Source organism: Echiichthys vipera, assembly GCF_963691815.1.
Source record: "Echiichthys vipera genome assembly, chromosome: 6".
NCBI classification, from domain to species: domain Eukaryota; kingdom Metazoa; phylum Chordata; class Actinopteri; order Perciformes; family Trachinidae; genus Echiichthys; species Echiichthys vipera.
This window is the reverse complement of record NC_139831.1, coordinates 646,740-654,129: the sequence shown is the minus strand read 5'-3', so window position 1 is coordinate 654,129 and position 7,390 is coordinate 646,740.

Here is a 7,390-nt window from a genome sequence, read left to right as displayed (position 1 = left end):
TGAAGCAGCAAACACAGACGGCTCAGCCACTCCCTGTTCCCTGAAACTTACGTTCACTTTGAGTCTCTGTTCTTTAAAACTCTCGTTCAGTTTGTGGATTCAGCAGCTGGTTGGAGTGGTAGTGTCCCAGTGTTCCCAGTGTTCCCTCCTGTAGACGTCCTCTCTCAGTGGAAGTGCTGGTTTTAGTCTGAAGGTGAATCTATCGTCCGTCTCTCAGTCTGTGTGTGTGTGTTGCTGTCGTCTCAGCGAGGCAGAGTAACAACCTGTTCTCCTGGTTGGTGAGTCAGCTGATGGGTGGAGTTTTATGCGGTTGTCCCCATTTGACTCTGTATGTAAGTAGTTCATTCACACAAGACTGTGAGTTTCAGATGTGTATTAATGTGGATGGAAAAGTAAAACAGTCCATATGATCAGAATAGATTATTTTTGAGCTTGCGACGGACGGTTCCCTGCAGAAGTTCAGCACGTTGAACTCTGGGCTGCGGCTGCTTCATCCCCCGACCATGCGGCGTTCTATTCAGTGGATGGTTGATGAGGTTTAAAGCAGCTGTGCTCAACATTCAGATCCTTAATGAAGCAGGAAACCAGTGTTTTCTATGTAAAGATACAGTGGAGTCACCTTTCACCTTTAAACTGGGATTCGTCAGTCGGTATGTTCAGCTGATATTTCCTGATCCAATCATAAACGACGTGACGCTACCATCGGTTCGTGAAATACTGTCCTGAAGCCTCTTAGGTTCCACTGATACTCCACAGATGATTTGTTCATTTCTGGATAAACTTGAATTTTCAGTTTGATCAAGAGAAAGGCCTTGACTCGATCAACAAGACAAAAGAAAGGCCAAGAGACTGTCTTTGAACACAAGGCCCTTTGCCGAGACAAAGGACGGCCAGGTGAACACTGTTGCCCCTCATCTCACACCTGGGTGTGAAAACCACCCAGATAGACCAGTTTCAGCTCCCATTGGTCAAGTCTGACCTATGACATCACCAGGTTGAACCACCTCGAGTAAACAGGGGATCGGTACAAAGGTGTGAGTGCCTTCCTCTCCCCCTTAACTACTGGGTACACATCGTACAAACCGACTGCCACTCTTTAAACTGCAACTTCAGATTGCAAAGATTCAAACAACCCGTTAACATGCTTTCTTTGTTCAAAAGGAACAAAGGAATGCATTCCTCCTTGCGTGCACCATCCACTCACTCAAACACACACACTTTGTCTTGATTATTTTGGTTCTTGGTGCCCCGTGTGAGGTGGCCCTACACTCGTGTTTGGCTTTTACGATGTCCCCATCTTGGTTTTTGGAAACCACAAGTATTCAAATCTGGATGAGAGGGTGGAGCTAAGTTACCCACTAGTGCTAGCTCAGTTAGCAAAGTACAAAACTAAACAGCTGAATCCTTTGTGTCTTTTAGTTCAACCAATCGCTAAAGACATTTTTAGAAAGTGACCAAAATGTTACAGTAAAGTGAAAACAAACTGTGAGGGGGTCAAAGTCCTGAGACTTTAACAAAAACACAAACAAATACAAGTTTACTTGATCTGTTTTAATGTCCACAGTTGCCGTGGTTACACATTACTAAATCACTGACCTGATTGACAGGTGGCTGTGTAGCCCCGCCCTAAAGCATCCCCTGTTTATGGTCTATTTGACTCTAAATGGACCATCATTGACTAAATGAACATCATGCTGTAGTGAAGAAGACTTGAAACTAGAGACTGAGACATGAACTCATTAGGAAAATGTTTACTGAGGGAATAATCCAAGAGAGAAGTTTAGGCTCATTTTCTCATTGACTTCTATACAATCACACTTCTTTATGGAGCTTTAAGGTACTTCATCATGGATATGTCCATCTTTATGATACAGTTTTTGGATGAGAGTAGATTTTAGGGGGCATCTTCTCCCATCTTAGTCTGAAAACCCACCTGGATGAAACTAAACACGTTCTCTCCTCACAGAAGGAAATCGAGGATCTGAAATCCCAGCTGAGAAACATCAACATGGAGACTCCAAATCATCAGCAGACCATGAACACCAAGCAGCTGCAGGTCAGACTGGAGCAGACAAAGAAAGAGAACATGGTCTTACAACAGGAAGTGGAGGAGATGAAAGTGCAGCTCCGCGCTGAACGACAGCTGTGTGCATCGGCTGAGAGCAACCTTCAGACGATGTCTCATTGGCACAAAGTGCAGCTCTTGGATACAGAGATCGCAGAGTTTGAGGCTCGCTCGAAAGCAGAGCAGCTGGAGAAAGATCTTGCGTCTGAGAGGGCCGAAGCTCAAACGCTGCAGAAGAAACTGAGCGAGACGGAAGAAGAAGCTCGGAGGGCGGTGGAAAGGTGCCGGGCTTCTCATCGAGCCCAGCTGGACGAACACAGGGCGAACGTCAGCAAGATCATCGCCACCCTGAAAAGGGTGAAGGGCGGGCTGGAGGCCGAGCACCGCCGCTTGAAGCAGGAGATCGCCTCCCTCCAGGAATCCAACGCCTTCCGCCAACAGAAACATGAGGATTATAAACTCGTGGCTGCTCTGATGGAGACCAAGCAGCTGAAATGACCAGCGAGAGAAGTCGTGACACCGGGAAAAGCTGGAAAAGTGGGGGTCCAGGAAAAAGATGACATGGAAAAGTTCAATTAAACGTTTTAAACAGCATTAGTATCTTTGCAGGGGGTATGCTAATGATGGTAGAGGCACTTATTGAAGAGGTCCAAGTGTCCTGGAAGACTTTGAAGTCTCGGAGAAATGGGAGAAAAACCACTCAATAGTTTATTGAGCTTAAAAACATTTGATAGGAAGCTAAAGAACGACACCATCTAAGCAGCATATGTTTATAACTTGTTTAAAAGTTAGCTACCGCTTGATGGATTTATGGTCACCACTCGTATCTCAGGGTTTTTTGTAATTGGATTGGAGGATTTTCACATTCTTTATTAATTGGTTGTCTCTCCACATTGTCATTCGTTGCATGTCTTGAGGCTGGTCTCGTCATTTCAGAGAGCCAGGATTTCACATCCTCAACAAATCCTTTGTTGTATTTATTGATGCTTGCAAACCAGACTGTTTGTTTTTCCTTTTCAACGTCAGGTATTATTTCCATCAGTGATGCATGCAGGGAAGTTGCTTCCCTGTGCAATTGCATCTAAGGGCGTGATCACACTGTCCTTTTGGCCGCGGCCAAAACCGGTTTTTCAGCTAAAGTCTAGTACCTTTAAGCCATGTGAGTGCACCCGCTCCGCGCTCAACTGCGGCCAGCGGACCGTCCACGGCCCGCTTGAAAGAGGTGGGCTTTAGCTGAGCCGTTTGCACATGTACGAGCACGAGCGTGCGCATGTGTACGAGCACGAGCACGAGCACGAGCCCTACGGCAGTAGCGTTATGTCCGCCTGTTCGGACATGTAAATAGAAGGACGGACCATGAGCGGACATTTAACAACAACAACAATGGCGGTGAAAGGTTCACGTTGGTGTGATGCGGAGGTGGAGTGTTTACTGCAGATTTGGTCGGATGAAAAGATTCAAAAACAGTCGACAAGACGCACAAAAACTCTGAGGTCTACGGAAAGATCTGGAAACAAAGCCACACACACGCGATCAATGCCTGTGACGTGTTACGGCGTGATGGCGTATGGACAGCAAGAAGCATTGGCCGAGGCCCAGGTAGTGTGAGTACAAACGGGGCTTGGGCGCGGGGGGAGAGGGAGGGGGGACAAGTACCCTAAAGTCCGGGTCGTGGTCCGGGAGGACAGTGTGAGCAGACCCTAAATGTCCAGTTGACTTTGCACCTGTGAAACATTGTCATCATTCTCCATAAGCTCCTTTAAAGCTTTGATGACACCTTTTATTCGCTTCACTCTTGCTTGTCGTTCCTTTTGAAACGTCTCAATTTTACACACCAAACCCTTTTCAGTGAGAATGATTTTCCTTTTGACAATTTCATTGTTATCAGTTTCATTTGAGCCAATCTTCGACCCATTCACATGTGAACCAGCCTTTGATCCACTCATGTTGACATCCAGCATAAAACATTCAAAGGGCTGGCGTCACAATCCACCTCCAACTTGATTCCATCACAAATCTGACTACACACATGAACAATCCAATACTGACCTGAAGTCCACAGTCCACACTAGTTTCAGCTTGAGCATCACCAGTCAATGCATGAAACATCCAACTTCACTCCTTTAATGTGCACAAAACAAGCTATCTACTTTTCCACAGGGTCGTTCAATCCTTGAGCAATACGATAATAATGACATCAAACAGCAGTCGCAGCATCCGTGTGCATCCAATATGCATTAGCAACCAGCATCAACTGCATCCAGGCGAGGCTTAAACTTTGCAGTATTGAGAAGCTGATTTCAACATACCGTGGCTTGCGCTGCGCTTCCGTCACTTCATTCAGATTTACTCACGGTCACCGTGGAAAGTGGCTGAGTGATCCATTGTTTTAAGTGCATCCATCCAGCTGAGCATCAACCGTTGTTGGATATGCAGCCGGTTTTCTGTTGACTTTGTATCGTCTCATCTCATCTCATCTTCATCCGCTTATCCGGGGTCGGGTCGCGGGGGCAGCAGCTTTAGCAGGGGACCCCAAACTTCCCTTTCCCGGGCCACATTAACCAGCTCTAACTGGGGGATCCTGAGGCGTTCCCAGGCCAGTGTGGAGATCTAATCTCTGCACCTGGTCCTGGGTCTTCCCCGAGGCCTCCTCCCAGCTGGACGTGCCTGGAACACCTCCCTAGGGAGGCGCCCAGGGTTCATCCTTACCAGATGATCCTGAACCACCTCAACTGGCTCCTTTCAACGCAAAGGAGCAGCGGCTCTACTCCGAGTTCCTCACGGATGCTGAACTTCTCCCCCTCTCTCTAAGGGAGACTCCAGACCCCCTCCTGAGGAAACACATTTCGGCCGCTTGTACTCGCGACCTGGTTCTTTCGGTCCTGACCCAGCTTTCATGACCACAGGTGAGGGTAGGAACGAAGATTGACCGGTAGATCAAGAGCTTTGCCTTCCGGCTCAGCTCTCTTTTCGTCACAACGGTGCGGTAGAGCGACTGCAACACCGCCCCCGCTGCTCCGATTCTCCGGCCAAACTCACGCTCCATCGTCCCCTCACTCGTGAACATGATCCCGAGGTACTTGAACTCCTTCACTTGGGGTCAGGACTCATTCCCTACCTGGAGTAAGCAATCCACTTTGTATCGTGACTATCAAAAAACCAAATGAGTCACTGAGAGGGGAACACAGGGATCTGTCCGACGCGCTTTATCCAAAGAGGAAACGTGAAGCCGTCACTGCAGTTTGTGGGTGTTTGTACTTTGTACAGTTTGAGGATAAACTTGCAGCAACTGACTTTATGATTGTAAGAAGTTTTAGCGGTCAACAGAAATGTGAGCACCCTGCCTCTCCACTCTCATGTGCATCAAGCAAACAATTCCCCAGTGAGACACAGGTGGCATTCATCAAGCAATCAGTGACACACACACACACACACACACCCTTGACTCCGCCCCCACACAGACACACCTCCAGACACATTACCTCCTAGTGACAAGCAGCACATCCATGCAGCTACAGTGCATAGAATGATAAAAAATGAGGTAGCTAAATATCTATATAGTTATATTTCTAGAATACTGAACACACACAGCTGCTCCACAAGGAGAAGTGCGACTGATTTAGTGGTGTTTACATTTAAAAGTTGCTCTTTTTTATATTCAGCGGCAGTTTTATGGAATGGGTTACCGACCGATCTGAAGACAACGGGTTCTCTAGTGAGTTTCAAACATGGTTGAGTGTCAGACAGTCATAAGATGGTGCTATGTGTGTATGTGTGTATGTTTGTATGTGTTTGATTGAATTGTGTTGTTTCATTTCCTTCCTACACTATCATATACATTGCATTTGACACACACGCACACTCTCACACATCACTCTCACACACACACTTACAAATGCAAACACTACGAAGGGACCGCGATGGAAATAAGCCCTTGGGCTTTTTTGTGTTCTCCTTTTGTCCTGATGCACTTTTGTATTCCTGCCCTTGTGCATATGACAATAAAGAATTTCAATCAATTAATCAGACTCTCGAGGGCGACACGGTGGTGCAGTGGTTAGCACTGTCGCCTCACAGCGAGAGGGTTCCTGGTTTGAATCCCTGCTGGGGCCCTTCTGTGTGGAGTTTGCATGTTGTCCCCGTGTCTGCGTGGGTTTTCTACGGGTTCTCCGGTTTCCTCCCACAGTCCAAAGACGTGCAGGTGTTCGGTTCATTGATGACTCTAAATCACCCGTAGGTGTGAATGGTTGTCTGTCTCTGTTCGTCTCTATGTGTCCTGTGATAGACTGGCGTCCTGTCCAGGGTGGACCCCGCCTCACGCCCCATGTCAGCTGGGATCGGCTCCAGCCCCCCATGACCCCGACCCCGGGATAAGCGGGGAGAGCTCCATGTGCTGATCCGTGAAAGTGGCGCGGTCCAACTCCACCTCGGTTCTTTCAAACTAGCACCCCCCCCCCCTAGGACCGTGTGGACCCCGCCCATTGAGAAGTGTGAAAATATTCTAGCTCCATTATGAAACGGCGTGCCGATGCTGCCGACTTCAAATCGATACCTCTGTTGACTTATCGGCCTTTTCTCCGATTTGAAATAAACAAAAACAAACCATGACCACACTTAGTTTACTTCTTCCCTGTTTCGCAGCAGTGAAGCGTGCAGCTTCAGCAGTCAACCACCCGCCTCCCTTAAAGAGCGTGTTTTAAAAGTGGCTCCTGTTGCTGAGTGGTTACTGCCCGAAGCTCAGGGTGGGGAACTTGGACGTTCACGTGGGCGGCAACCGCCTCGTTCCACTGTCGACTCTGTCTCTGCCGACACCTCTCATTAAAGAGATATGGATGGATATGAGCGCTCCCATACAGCCGTGTGTAAACAGATCCAGAGGGAGTTGTTTCACCGACTTCATGACCGGGACATTTAAATACGTCAGACTTCAACAGGAGCAGCCAGTAAAACCTGCAGAACAGAAACCCAGCGTGATGCTTTGCTTCATCACATTGTTGTCGATACGATAAGACTTTATTCTGCTTAATGATGCTGCTATAGGCCTAGTCTGCCGGGGGATCTTCCTGTTCCTGATCCTCTGAGCTTCTCTCCTCTCTGTCTGTATCATTCATGTCTCATCAATGCACGTTACTAATTCAGCTTCTTTCCCGGAGCTGTTTGTGCTTTGTCATCTCGCAGATCTCTGCTGATGGTGGTGGTGCCTGCTGCCGTGGTCCTGTGTGCAGGTCTCTGCTGATGGTGGTGGTGCCTGCTGCCGTGGTCCTGTGTGTAGGTCTCTGCTGATGGTGGTGGTGCCTGCTGCCGTGGTCCTGTGTGTAGGTCTCT